The sequence below is a fragment of the Triticum aestivum genome, chromosome 1D (genome assembly GCF_018294505.1).
Source record: "Triticum aestivum cultivar Chinese Spring chromosome 1D, IWGSC CS RefSeq v2.1, whole genome shotgun sequence".
Classification (NCBI taxonomy): domain Eukaryota; kingdom Viridiplantae; phylum Streptophyta; class Magnoliopsida; order Poales; family Poaceae; genus Triticum; species Triticum aestivum.
In genome coordinates, this window is record NC_057796.1 from 195,036,087 (window position 1) to 195,051,563 (window position 15,477).

Genomic DNA, 15,477 nt, shown 5'->3' on the forward strand with positions numbered 1-15,477 from the left:
GCCTTTTATTTTGAGTTACTAACACTTAGCAACCGAACCGGTATCTAATACCCTGGTGCTACTAGGAGTACTAGTAAAGTACATATTAATATAATGTATATCCAATATACTTCTGTCGACCTTGCCAGCCTTCTCATCTATGAAGTATCTAGGGTAGTCCTGCTTCAGTGACCGTTCCCCTCATTTCAGAAGCACTTAGTCTCGGGTTTGGGTTCAACCTTGGGTTTCTTCACTAGAGCAGCAACTGATTTGCTGTTTCATGAAGTATCATTTCTTGCCCTTGCCCTTCTTGAAACTAGTGGTTTTACTAACCATCAACAATTGATGCTCCTACTTGATTTCTACTTTCGCGGTGTCAAACATCGCGAATAGCTCAAGGATCATCATATCTATCCCTGATATGTTATAGTTCATCACGAAGCTCTAGTAGCTTGGTGGCAGTGACTTTGGAGAACCATCACTATCTCATCTGGAAGATTAACTCCCACTCGATTCAAGCGATTGTAGTACTCAGACAATCTGATCACATGCTCAACGATTGCGTTTTTTCCCTTAGTTTGCAGGCTTAAGAAACTTGTCAGAGGTCTCATACCTCTTGACGTGGGCACTAGTCTGAAATCCCAATTTCAGTCTTTGGAACATCTCATATGTTCTGCGGCATTTCAAAATGTCTTCGGTGCCTCAATTATAAACCGTTTAACATTACGCACTGAACTATCACGTAGTCATCAAAACGTGTATGTTAGATGTTCGCAACATCCACAGACAACGCTCGAGGTTCAGCACACTGAGCGGTGCATTAAGGACATAATCCTTCTGCGCAACAATGAGGACAATCCTCAGTTTACGGACCAAGTCCGCATAATAGCTACTATCAACTTTCAACTAAATTTTCTCTAGGAACATATCTTAAACAGTAGAACTAAAGCGTAAGATACGACATTATTTGCAAAGACCTTTTGACTATGTTCATGATAATTAAGTTCATCTAATCAAATTATTTAATGAACTCCAACTCAGATAGACATCCCTCTAGTCATCTAAGTGATACATGATCCGAGTCAACTAGGCCGTGTCCGATCATCACGTGAGACGGACTAGTCATCATCGGTGAACATCTTCATGTTGATCGTACCTTCTATACGACTCATGTTCGACCTTTCGGTCTCCCGTGTTCCGAGGCCATGTCTGTACATGCTAGGCTCATCAAGTCAACCTAAGTGTATTGCGTGTGTAAATCTGGCTTACACCCGTTGTATGCGAACGTTAGAACCTATCACACCCGATCATCACGTGGTGCTTTGGAACAACGAACCTTCGCAACGGTGCACAGTTAGGGGGAACACTTTCTTGAAATTTTAGCGAGGGATCATCTTATTTATGATACCGTCGTTCTAAGCAAATAAGATGTAAAAACATGATAAACATCACATGCAATCAAATAGTGACATGATATGGCCAATATCATTTTGCTCCTTTTGATCTCCATCTTCGGGGCGCCATGATCATCATCGTCATCGGCATGACACCATGATCTCCATCATCGTGCCTTCATGAAGTTGTCTCGCCAACTATTACTTCTGCTACTATGGCTAACGGTTTAGCAATAAAGTAAAGTAATTACATGGCGTTATTCAATGAAACGCAGGTCATAGAATAAATTAAGACAACTCCTATGGCTCCTGCCGGTTGTCATACTCATCGACATACAAGTCGTGATTCCTATTACAAGAACATGATCAATCTCATACATCACATATATTTCATTCATCACATCCTTTGGCCATATCACATCACACGACACATGCTGCAAGAACAAGTTAGACGTCCTCTAATTGTTGTTGCAAATTTTTTACGTGGCTGCTATAGGTTTCTAGCAAGAACGTTTCTTACCTATGCCAAAACCACAACGTGATATGCCAATTTCTGTTTACCCTTCATAAGGACCCTTTTCATCGAATCCGATCCGACTAAAGTGGGAGAGACAGACACCCGCTAGCCACCTTATGCAACTAGTGCATGTCAGTCGGTGGAACCTGTCTCACGTAAGAGTACGTGTAAGGTCGGTCCGGGCCGCTTCATCCCACAATGCCGCCGAATCAAGATAAGACTAGTAACGGTAAGCAAATTGAACAAATCATCGCCCACAACTACTTTGTGTTCTACTCGTGCATAGAATCTACGCATAGACCTAGCTCATGATGCCACTATTGGGTAACGTAGCAATAATTCAAAAAAATTCCTACGTATCACCAAGATCAATCTAGGAGATGCTAGCAACGAGAGAGAGGGAGTGCATCTTCATACCCTTGAAGATCGCTAAGCGGAACCGTTACAAGAACGCGGTTGATGGAGTCGTACTCGCGGCGATTCAAATCGCTGTAGATCCGATCTAGTGCCGAATGGATGGCACCTCCGCGTTCAACACACGTACAGCCCGGGGACGTATCCTCCTTCTTGATCCAGCAAGGGGAGAGGAGAAGTTGAGGGAGAACTCCAGCAGCACGACGGCGTGGTGGTGGAGCTTGTGGTATTCTTGCAGGGCTTCGCCAAGCGCTACGGAGGAGAAGGAAGAGTTGGAGGAGGGAGGGGCTGCGCCAGGCAAGGGTATATGGCAGCCCTCCCACCCCCACTATTTATAGGAGGAGGGTAGAGGGGGGCGGCGGCCAAGGGGAAACCCTAGATGGGTTTTGGGCGCCCCCACCCCTAGGAGACTTGCCCCCCAAGCCAGGAGGGGCGGCTGCCCTAGGGGAGGCGCCCCCACCTCTCCTGGTTACGTGAGAGGGGTTGGGAGGGGCGCACAGCCCCTTAGTGGGCTGGCTTGCCCCTTCCCCTTGGCCCATAAGGCCCCCAAACGCTTGGCGGGGCCTCCGAAACCCCTTTCGGACATGCTGGCCATAGCCTGGTACCCCCGGAACACTTCCGGACTCCAATACCCTTCGTCCAATATACCGATCTTCACCTCCGGACCATTCCGGAACTCCTCGTGACGTCCGGGATCTCATCCGGGACTCCGAACAACCTTCGGTAACCACATACTATTTCCCATAACAACTCTAGCGTCACTGAACCTTAAGTGTGTAGACCCTACGGGTTCGGGAACCATGCAGACATGACCGAGACACCTCTCCGGCCAATAACCAATAGCAGGATTTGGATACCCATATTGGCTCCCACACGTTCCACGATGATCTCATCGGATGAACCACGATGTCGGGGATTCAATCAATCCCGTATGCAATTCCCTTTGTCAATCGGTATGTTACTTGCCCAAGATTCGATCGTCGGTATCCCAATACCTTGTTCAATCTCGTTACCGGCAAGTCACTTTACTCGTTCCATAATGCATGATCCCGTGACTAACTACTTAGTCACATTGAGCTCATTATAATGATGCATTACCGAGTGGGCCCAGAGATACCTCTCCGTCATACGGAGTGACAAATCCCAGTCTCGATTCGTGCCAACCCAACAGACACTTTCGGAGATACATGTAGTGTACCTTTGTAGCCACCCAGTTACGCTGTGACGTGTGGTGCAACCAAAGCATTCCTACGGTATCCGAGAGTTGCACAATCTCATGGTCTAAGGAAATGATACTTGACATTAGAAAAGCTCTTAGCAAACGAACTACACGATCTTGTGCGATGCTTAGGATTGGGTCTTGTCCATCACATCATTCTCCTAATGATGTGATCCCGTTATCAATGACATCCAATGTCCATGGTCAGGAAACCATAACCATCTATTGGTCGACGAGCTAGTCAACTAGAGGCTCACTAGGGACATATTGTGGTATATGTATTCGCACATGTATTACGGTTTCCAGTTAATACAATTATAGCATGAACAATAGACAATTATCATGAACAAGGAAATACAATAATAACCATTTTATTATTGCCTCTAGGGCATATTTCCAACAGTCTCCCAAATCATTATTTTTCTCAATCAATGTAGATAATGGAACATCACTAGGATCAACATGAGCATTTTTAATAGCAACCATTTTCATACGAGCATCCATTTTATCACTCAAACTAGTAATTTCTTCGACGGAATTTACCTTCTTACCAGTTGGAGCTTGTTCGGTGTGCCATTGAGAGTAATTTGCCATTATATTATCAAGGAGTTTTGTAGCTTCTCCCAATGTGATTTCCATAAAGGTACCACTTGCAGCAGAGTCTAGAACATTTCTAAAAACAAAGTTTAGTCATGCATAGGAATTTTGTATAATCATCCATAAGCTTAAACCATGAGTGGGAAAGACAATTTCTTATCATTAATTTCATTCTCTTCATTGATGGGCCTCTCCATTGCTCGTTGATCCGATGAGTTGATGCGAAACTTTCTTCCTTTTTGACTTCCCTTATTGATCTCTACCACTATATTCTATTCCCGCTATAGTGCTATATACATGGCTCATGCTCATGTATTGCATGAAAATGCTGAAGCGCGTTAGAAGTACGATCCAATTGCCTGGTTTGACACCAGGGTGCTCATGATTTATATTTATGCAGTGAAGGCGGAGTCATGCCATGCTAACATGATAAAATGAGCAGGGATAGCATTCATTAAGGATCACATATTTTGAAAAAGTAATTATTATGTTTCTTATATTCATGAAAAAGTAACTGCATCTAGTGCCACCCCTAGTTGGTTTTGGAGTATTGACGACAAACTTGGTTGAGGGACGAATGTGTTTGTGAGAATTGCAGGATAACACAGGTAGTAGTCCCTCATTGATTTGGTTTACCTACCAGATATGACCCCTAAAAATGTGTGAAGACATTGAAGACAATGGTGGTCTGTGAAGATATTCACAATGAAGATCATGACTCGAGAAGACATTCACGTGAAGACTATGGAGTGCAAAGACATAGTTCTTTCGTAGTTTCCTTTTCTTCTTTGTTGAGTCATAGGAACCACCGCACTGTTAAGTGGGGTCCAAGTGAACAAATTTAGAGTGACTAAAGTGATGCTCAACCAAATCCTATGTCTTCGAGCGAAGACAATGAGAGCAAATCTTATCCAGAGTTGGATGAGTCAGCTTTACCTGTAGCCCAAGTCAAGCTGCCGCGTGTGTTGGAAATCTAACCGTTGGGCACGTGTCAGTTCCTTAGTGACCCAGGGTCATTTTGGACAAATAAGGTCGGGTTGCCTCCTGGCTATAAATAGCCCACCCCCTACACCATAAATTGGTGGCTGCTCAGAGTTAGTGCACAACTTTTGTCGTTTGAGAGCAACCCACCTCCGAAGCATTTGAGAGAGAGAGATCCTTGCAAGGACAAAGTCCAAAACACCCAGGCCAAAGAGTGTTAGGCATCACTGAAGTCTTTCTGCCCACGTGATCTGAAGACTTTTTACACTTGAGGACTGTGAATCCTCCAGCCGGTTAGGCGTCGCGTTCTGAGCATCCAAGAGTCATTGTGGATCGCCGATGAACGAAGTCTGTGAAGGTTTGGAAGTCTACCTTGAAGACTTACCAGAGTGATTGGGCAAGGACTAAGTGTCCTTAGCTCAAGGGGAATAAGTTGAAGACGCGGTCTTCTGAGTTAAATCTCAGCCTCCCTAACCAGACGTACAGTTGTCACAGCAACTGGAACTGGTCCAACAAATCCCTGTCCTCACCAAGCAACTGGTTCTATCTCTTACCTCTCTTAACTTACATTTTTTCTTCGTGAAGTGTTTGCCTGCTTGCTTGATCTGATTGACTTCACTACGTGACGACTATTGTTGTTTGGCTTCATACTATCTTCCATCCTGATCTATAGTACCTAGCTGCTAATATTCTTCGTGCTTTCACTTCATTGCTTACTTGACTATGGCTTGTCTAGTGTAGTCTCCGCTGCATATCAATAGGCTCATATCTACTATTTGTCTTCAAAGCCCCCATGTTCTGAAGACTTTCATAAAAATCGCCTATTCACCCCCCCTAGTCAATAACTAGCACTTTCATTACTTCATCGTTTATCATCATCTAAAAGACATTACATGATACACATGCTAGGTAGCATTCAACATAAAAAAATTTGTTTTTATCATTTACCTACTCGAGGACAAGCATCAATTAAGCTTGGGGATTAATATGTCTCCAACGTATCTATAATTTTTCATTGTCCCATATTATTATAGTATCAATCTTCGATGTTTACCCCCACGTCACAAAAACCCTCACCCCGCCCGCCACCCCCTCCGGTCCCCATTCACACCTGCACAAGCTCCTCCACAACTCTGCATGGCACCGCCTATCGCCGCAACAACCACTTAGCTCGACAACTGTCGCCGCCGCCAGGCTGCCGGCAAACCCCACCGAATTTCGCCACTTTCGCTTGCCGTCGCCTATCACCATCGACTTTCTCGACACTGCTCGCGGTCGACCCAGCTCCGCTCGATTGGGGAATCTGCTGTATTGAGGGTTTTTTCTCATCGACAACAAGGTAACTAATTTAATGAGATATTGTCTCATCTCTTATCCTAGTTCATCTGCCTCCTTTACTCACCAGGCCGAAATCGCCGTGAATTTATTTTTATTTGAGCTAATTTGAGGATTTTCTTTCATTCATAGAGTGTACAGTGCGCGGACACATCAGGACTTTGCGGTCTCAGCCAGACATCCATGGAGTTCCATCTCACCGTACCAGATGACTTGAGGATACATGCGGTATGTTCAATCTCACCCTAAATCGGTTGGCATGGCCTACTTTCCTGAACATATACTATATATTGCTACATTTGGATAAAAGGTGCCACATGTAGCATATATGTTAAAGGGGATTTTTTCCCCTCTTCTTTATATATTAGGCAAATTAATGATGTATTGTTCTTTCAATTACTCTCATACTTCCATGACATCATGGTTACCCTATCTATTTAATTATAGATTTTTGTCCTTTGATTTCAACTGTTGTAGAGTTCTTTAAATTTCACACATATTTGCATGTTACCATATTCTTTAACAATCCTACCATTTTTTGCAGCACGTCCCTTGCTATGCAACAATATTTGTAGTACACAATCTTGCCCTTTACATAAATCAAGACTGCAATGATGTCATCCTGAACACAAACCATGGATTTACAATCGTTGCTTCTGTAAGACTTGATGAAGGTGGTCACACCTATTTTGCCACAGGCCTTTGGATAGAAATTTCTAAGTTTTATGTACTGAAAGCTGGCACTAAAATTGCACCGCACATAAAAGAGTCTGGTCATGATATATATGCTAACTTCCTGTCGTGGTGGGCGCACGGCAGATGCCAAGGGATGGCTAAAGATAGGAGGAGGCTCGAGGGCACTGGTGGGCTCCAGAGGCGAGGTCGGCATGAGCGAGCGCGGGACGCAAGACATACCCAGGTTCAGGGCTCTCCGGAGAGATAACACCCCTAGTCCTGCCAAGTGTAGTTGATACATGTCAGTACAGGGTCGCTCCTTGAGCTGTATGGAGGAAGGAGGAAGACAGACCAAGGCTCATGTTGCTTCTCCTTGTGGTGTGTGTGTGTGTGCTACTGATGATCTGATCGCCCCGTGCATGAGGGCTCCTGGGGGGGTTTTATAGGTCAACCCCCCAGGGGTACAAGGGTAATGTTACAAGGCCATGGGGCCGGATTGTAATTGTCCGGGAAGCCAGCGCTGGGACCCGCCGGGGGTCAGGGCTCGTCGGGTTCTCCGGGCACGGGGCCCGCCGGGTACGGGGGCACTGTTGGCCGTCTTGTCGATCGTCAGGGAGTGGCCGGGTTGAGTCGGCTACAATGGCGCTCCGTCAGGTCGCCGCTTGCCGACTTCATTGGTGATGATGGTTGCACTGTTGCCACACCGGCTCTGGTCAGCGGGTAGGTGGGGCACTGTTGCCACGCCACGGCTGACCAGAGGCATGGGCGGGGCACTGTTGCCTCGGTATCAGTAGATGGAGACTCGTCCCATCATACGGCTGGGATGGGACGGGAGCTGACCCATGGCCGGGTTGAGGAACGCGCTAAGGGTGGAGCTGGCTTGTTGGAGAAGTCTTGACGTGCCGGGTTTGGCTGTCTTTAGCTGGTTGTTGGGATCGAGTTGAGGGGTTCGGCCGGGTTTGGAGAGTTGGGCCAGGTCGAGGGGCTTGGCCGGGTTGAGCGACCCGGCCAAGCACGAGTCGGGTTGAGGGGCGATGCTGGCCCCGTTGTTTTTGAAAAGGATCGGGTTCCGTTGCCTGCCCGTGGTTCATCACCCCGACAGTAGTCCCCGAAGCTGTGAAGGTCCGCCGTCTTCAGATGGGAGGGCCTTCGCAGTTTGCCCCTCTTACCGAGACGAATTTTGGTGGCCGCCGGGTCTGCCAACACCCACTGCGTGCCGGCTTCCGGAAGCCGGATTGCGGATCCAAGCAGTGGCGGGAAACCGAGGAGTCTGCCGATTCTTGGGGCAATATTTTGGGCTTCGCGCGGACGCCACGTGGCGCCCGGAAGCTGGAGGGGCCTGACAGGCCACGCGCGCGATAGGACAGGGCGACGCGCTGGGGCCCGGGCCGTGCGCCCTCGGCCCACGCGCGCGGATTTATTGCAGCGTCTGCAAGTCGGTTGCCATTCTCGAGGCAGTTATTGCGCACGTACGTGCGTAGTTATTGCGGGGAAGTGGGAAAGGCGAGCGCAAACGATCCCACTCCCCCAAGTTTCAAACCGTGGCTTATAAATTAGGGCGAGGAGGGTGCGGCGGAAATCATTCTCGCTCGCGCTCCTCTGCCTTCTTCTTCCTTCCTCTGCTTCTTGCGATCGCCGCGCACTGCGACGCCCGTTGCTTCGAGCAGAGCTTCGTCGCCATCTTCCTCCCTTTTTTCCTCTGCACCTTCGTCGATGGCGCTGCCGTCGGGCTCGTGGATGGGCTCGACCATCACTCTTGATGACATCGCCTATCTTCGCACCACCAGGCGCCTGCCGGGGAGACGGAGGTCGCCGCGCGCCTGCCGCAGGGTGAGTGGGAGCCGCGGCCCGAGGGCACGGAGCGCATGGTCTTCTTCCCGCACATCAAGCGCGGGTTCGGACTCCCCGCAAGCACCTTCTTCTGTGACTTCCTGGAGTTCTTCGAGCTCCAGCCCCATCATCTTGACGCGGGCGCCATCGTGCAGCTTTCGGGCTTCGTTACCCTCTGCGAGGGGTACCTGGGGGTCGAGCCATCGATCGACCTCTGGGTACGCTTTTTTTCTTTGAAGCAGCAGGGGCCGAGGGCCGGAGAGATGTCCGACTACGGGGGCGCAGTCATCTCCAAGCGGTCAGGCGCTCACTGCCCCAAGATGCCGCTGAAGGATTCTGCCAAGAAATGGCAGAATTCCTTCTTCTACGTTCGCAATCTCGGCGCGGACCGTATCAATTTGCCGCCGTTCGTCAACTCGCCGCCGTGGGCGAAGCAGAACTGGGGTTACTACCCCAGGCACCCGTCGCAGGAGGTGCTCAACCTCTGCCAGCGGGTATCAGAGAAGAAGGAGCGGGAAGGGCTCACCGGCACCGACCTCATCGCCGCCTTCATCGTCCGCCGACTGCGGCCGCTGCAACGGCGCAGCTGTCTCATCGGTCAGATGACCGGCCTCCAGGACCCCAACTGCATGGAGAACTTGCGGCTGAGGGCGGACCAGGTCGCGCGTCGGGTCAACGGCATCTCCAAGGCCAACCTGCGGGACGACTGGGAGTTCGGGAAGCCCCCGTACAGTCATGCGAACCCGGCACCGATGGTGAGTCCTTGGTCTTCGTACTTTGTTGTTGCCCATCTTCTCGTTCGTCCCAACGCGACGCGGGAGGTGCTTCTGAACGCCATCTGACATCCTTACGACCGAGCACCGACGCAGGTGGTGCGGGCCGACTCGGAGGAGCCTGCGGCCCACGGCGGAGGGGAGGAGGCGGCAGCCGACGTCGGCGCAGGGCACCGTGCGGGTAAGTTTCATCTTCTGTATTTCTTAAATTGCCAGGCGCGGGGCGGTGTTGGGGGTGCTGACGTGAGTCGTTGATGTAGTGATGCGGCCGGTGTTGGTGGAGGAGGCGGCGGAGCGGCCGGAGCCGGGTCATCCCGGGGGCCGCCGGTGGCGAGCCGTCCGCACGGGAAGGACAACGTCCCGCCGCGGGCCCTGGCAGTGAAGTGCGCGGCGAACCCGGCTGGAGGCCCGAAGCCGCATGCCAAGAGGAGGCGTGGTGCTCCGCAGGAGAGGGCGGCGAGGCCTGCCGTTCCGGTGGTGCCGGGGTGAGTTCCTCTCTTGCTTGCATCCGAGCGGCCGAGCGGCTCTGCTTGGCTCTTGCGTTATTTACTCTGTCTAGGGTTTCGGGTCACCGATCTCGCTGGCGCTGGCGGCGGCGGACACCGCGTCCAATGAGGGCGCCGCGTTCCGGAGGTGCCGGTCCGGCACGGTCGATTGGGACGAGGAGGAGGAGCGGGCGGATCCGTACCTTGGTCTGGACTCGGCCGACACCGAAGGCCTGGCCTGGCGGGACCGGAACCGGGCCGAGGCGGAGCTAGAGGCAGCGTCGACCCAGGCCTGGGTTAGCACCGCGGGAACGTGGGCGCGAGCCGGCGAGGAGCCGGCGTGGCCGGAGATGCTGGCGGGGATGGTGGCGGCGGCGACGGTCTTCGTGCCGTCGCTGGAGGGGGAGCGCGGCCAAGGCGGCCGTGCGGATGTGATGGACCTCAACCGGGAGGTCGTGGTCGTCGGGGACGACACCCCGCCACGGACCGATGTGGTCAAGCGGACGGGGGCCGACGGATGCGGCGGTGACGCCGTCTTGGAGGAGACGCCACGGACGGCGCCGGATGGGGCGCCTCAGGTGCCGACGAGCGAGGCGTCGCTGGTGGTGGAGCCGCAGGCCACTCCGGCCACAGAACCGGCGACGGTGCCTTAGTGGGTGCCGGAGAAGGTGCCGGCCGCCGGGGAGGCGGCCAGCAGAGAGCACGCCCTGGTGCTAAGGCCAGGGGTCGCCGGGCCGTCGGGTCGCACCCGACGCGGAGCGGGACCAGCGAGGTCTTCTTTGGGCCTCTGACCCAGGAGGAGATGGCGATGGCTGCCATGACCCAGCGCCTGCGAGGGCGGACAGACCGGATCCAGGCCTTCGCCCAGGCTGAGGTGGAGCAGACACAGGAGCTTGAGCGCGCCGTGTTTGTAAGTTTTCCCTTGCCTTCTGTTTTTTCCTTTTGGTTGCTTCTTCCATGTGGGGGCGCGCTAGCGCACCCACTGGGTGTAGGCCCCGAGATTCGGGCCAACTGCGTAGCAGTTGGGTCGAACCTTAAAACGTTGTCTTGTGTTGATCATTCCTTCTTGCAGCAACTAGACTCCTACCGGGTTAGCGTCTTCAACCGGCTCCTGGAGACGCACCAGCGGCTCAAGGAGCAGCTCGCCACGAAGGAGGAGGAGCTCCGCGTCCCCGCGGGTACTTTTCTTGTGTGCTCTTTTTTAGTGGGGGTGCGCTAGCGCACCCACTGGGTGTAGCCCCCGAGATTCGGGCCAACTGCGTAGCAGTTGGGTCGAATCTTAAATTGGTTTTTTGTTTCTGAGTCTTCCTTTTAAAGCTGAGGTGCTGGCTCGGAAGACCCGGCTGTTTCGAGCCGGCTTCCATTACGACCGGCTAGTTGCCGACGCCGGCCGGCTTGGGGCCGAGGTGGTGAAGGCGAAGGCGGAGGCGACGGGAGCACGGCAGGCGCTCGACGAAGCCAGCCGGCTGCGGGAGCACCTGTCGGGCGACAAGAGCCGCCTCGAGGCCGAGGTGGAACGCCTCAAGGCGGAAGCCGCCAAGGTTGTGGAGGTGCAGCAGGCCCTTGTCGAGGTCGACCAGCAACGCGGCAAGCTGGCCGATGATAAGGGCCAACTCCAGGCCGAGGTGGAGCGCTTGAAAGCGCTGGTGGCCGCGGAGGAGGAGACCCGTCAGGGGGAAACCCGTCGCTGCGAGGAGGCCGAGAAGACGACCGAGGCCAAAGACGCCGAGCTGAAGGCAGCCCTTGCCAAGGTCGCCGAGCTGGAGAAGTCGCTTCAGGAACGCGACCGCACCCTTGCCCTGGAGCGGCACGGTATGTTGCTCGAAGCGCAGCACCTGGAAGAGTCCTTCTCTAGTAAGTGCTTTCCTTTGGGTTGCGCCGGGTTGGGGTCCCGGCTTCTTTCCCTTGGTGACTGTTTTGACTTGTTCTTTTTCTTGACAGGGGCCTTCCCGGAGACACGCGAGCTGGAGTAGGAAGCCGTCCGCTTTTAGCGGGACCCCGAGGGAGTCGTTGGCTCTGGGACCGACTCGCAGGTGGCTTGGACCTTCCCGGAGATCATGACCCCCGCCGAGGCTCGTTTGCGTGTCTTGGGCGACCAGATGGGGCGGCTTTCTCAGGCCGGCGCGGCGATGACGGCGGCCCTCTGGACGGGTTCCGTCGTGCCGAGTAGCTTCACGCAGCTGGCGTGGTGGTTGGAGGCGGGTCCGGAGCGTCTCCACGACTCGCGCGTTTCCGTCGCTCGTGCCGGTGCCAAGATGGCGCTCATGTTTGCCATGTCTTGGCATCCGGACCTGTCGCTGGACGCGTTGATGGGCCAGCGAGCTGGCTCGGAGAGCCAACTGCAAGCGGAGGCCAGACGGATCGCTGCTCGAGCCAGCTACATCGTCGGGTTCGCCTTCCACGACGAGTTCCGGCCGGAGTGGGCGGAGGATGGCGGAGTTGTGCCTGTCGATGACTACGGCCTGCTTCTGGACGACCCGAAGGGCAGCTCCGAGGAGACGGACATCTACCGCGACGCGGGCGCCGAGGAGGGAGACACCGGCACCTCGGCGAACCCGGAGGCCATTGAGGGGGATGCCTGAGGCTGCCTGTTTTTATCTTAGCAAAAATTTCTATTAGGTAGCCGGTCCACCCACCCACTGGGGGTATCCGGGTGTAACGAACTCTGGCCTTGGGCCTGTCCTTCGAGTGTTGTATAAGTTCTGTGAATGTTTGCGCTTTTTGCTTTTCGTTCTTTGAGCTGTTTTCTTGTGACTTTCCCGTCTTGGGCTTCCCTCCCGCGAGTCTGACGGCCAAGGCTCTGGTCCGTGACAAGGGGTTTGGCCTTTGAGAGGATCATGCAGTACTTAGGCGTTCGAAACATTGAGCACGAGCGAAACGCCCACTGGGCCGGCTGGCGGCAATCCGGCGAAGCTGGTTAGTGAGCAGCCGGTCGTGCGGTAACTTAAAGTGGCGGGGCCGGGTTGATCGACCCGGAGGTATGTATGAATTTCGTGGATGCCTACGCTTTTACTTTTCGTCTATTGAGCCGTTTTCTTGCGACTTTCCCCCCTTGGGCTCCCCCCCCCCCCCGCGAGTTTGACGGCCGAGGCTTCATTCCGTGACAAGGGGTTTGGCCTTCAAGAGGAGCGTGCAGTACTTAGGCGTTTGAAACATTGAGCGCGAGCGAAACACCCACTGGGCCGGCTGGCGGCAATCCGGCGAAGCCGGTTGGCAAGGAGCCGGTCGTATGGCAACTTAAAGTGGTGTGGCCGGGTTGGGTAACCCGGCGGTCCTTGACTTAGTGTTCATGGCGCGCTGGTGCTCTGGCCTTGCGCGCTTGCCGGCCGACAACCGAAGCCGGTTCTGTGGCTTAGGGCAAAGCGGAAGGCCGAGGCGATCCCAACGCGTCAGGAACCACTAAGCCTTGTCCGCCTGGTCGTTCCATTCGAACGGCGTCGTCTTCTTCATCAGCTGATACAGGGGCAAGGCCCTCTCGCCCAGTCGGCCGAGAAACCGGGTGACCGAGGCCAAGCAGCAGGTGAACTTCTGGACATCGTGCAGCCGAGCCGGCTTGCGCATGCGCTCGATGGCCTTGATCTTCTCCGGGTTTGCCTCAATGCCGCACTCCGAGACGAGGAAGCCGGGTAGCTTTCCAGCCTGGACGCCGAAAACGCGCTTCTCCGGGTTTAGCTTGACTTTGTACTCGCGCAGGTTGGCGAAGGTTTCCCTTAGGTCGTCAAGGAGCGTGAGGTGCTGCTTGGTCTTCACCATGATGTCATCCACGTAAACGTGGATGTTGCGGCCGAGTTGGGGTAGCAAGCATTTCTCCATGCAGCGCTGGAAGGTGGCTCCAGCGTTCTTCAGGCTGAACGACATGGTCATGTAGCAATACGCCCCAAATGGCGTGATGAAGGACATCTTCAGGGCGGCCGGGTCCAGCTTGATCTAGTGATAGCCGGAGTAAGCATCCAGGAAGGACAGGAGCTCACACCCGGCAGTGGAGTCGATGACTTGGTCGATCCGCGGGAGGGCAAATGGATCCTTGGGGGAGGCCTTGTTCAGGCTAGTGTAGTCGATACACATGCGCCAGGTCTTGTTTTTCTTCAGAACGAGGACTGGGTTGGCCAGCCACTCGGGGTGAAACACTTTCATGATGAAGCCGGCCGCCAAAAGCTTGGCGACCTCTTCACTGATGGTCCTTCTCTTCTCTTCGGAGAAACGTCGTAGGGGTTGGCGGACAGGCTTGGCATCCTTGTGGACGGGGAGTTTGTACTCGGTGTACTTCCTCGGGATACCCAGCATGTCCTTTGGGGTCCATGCAAAGATATCCCGATTCTCACGGAGGAAGTCGACGGGCTCACCTTCCTATTTGCTGTCGAGGCGGGTGCCTACGACAACGTACTTGCTGCAGCTGGGGTCTTCCGGGTTCAGCTTCACTTTCTTGGTCTCCTTGGAGGGCTTGAACGAGGCCTCGTCGGCCGGCTCCTCGGCAGGGATCGGCACGGCCGACGTCTCGTTGGCCAGGGCGACGATCCGGTCAAGCTGGTGCTGCTCCTCGGCTATGACCAGCGACTCGGCCAGTTTGGTGCCGTCACGGGCGCACTCCAGGGACTTGCGGTAGTCGCCGGTGATGGTTATGAGGCCCTTCGGACCTGGCAGCTTCATCTTCAGGTAGCCGTAGTGGGGACCGCCATAAACTTGGCGAGCGCGGGCCGGCCTAGCAGCGCGTGGTATGCGCTGGACAGGTCCACCACCTCGAACCAGATCGGCTCACGTCGGAAGTGGTTGCTATCGCCGAACAGGACGTCGAGCGGGATCCGGTCGATCGGAGAGTAGGAGAGGCCGAGAACGATGTCGTGGAAGATCATCCGGGTCGGCTCCAGGTCTTTGGCCTTGAGGCCAAGCTTGGTCATGGTGTCGCGGTAGACGATGTTGATGCTGCTGCTGCCGTCGATGAGAACCAGGGAGAACTTGCACGTGCGTCGAGGTGTGACAATGGCGGGGTTGAGGACGAGGGCATAACCACCCGGGTTCGGCATGACGGCCGGGTGGTCCTCCCGAGTCCAGGTGACCGGGCGCTCCGACCAGTGCATGTATTCGGGTTTGGTCGGGATGACAGTGTTCTCCTCCTGCCGAAGGAGGCGCTCGCTGCGCTTGTCGTCGCCGAGGCTGGTGAAGACGACATAAGTCGCGTTCTGGGCCAGGTAGACGTCGTCGCGCATTGCGCCGCCAGCCGGAGGCGGCAGAGGGGGTGCAGGCGGCTGCCCGCTCCCGGAGCCGGGCCCGGAGGAGGCGG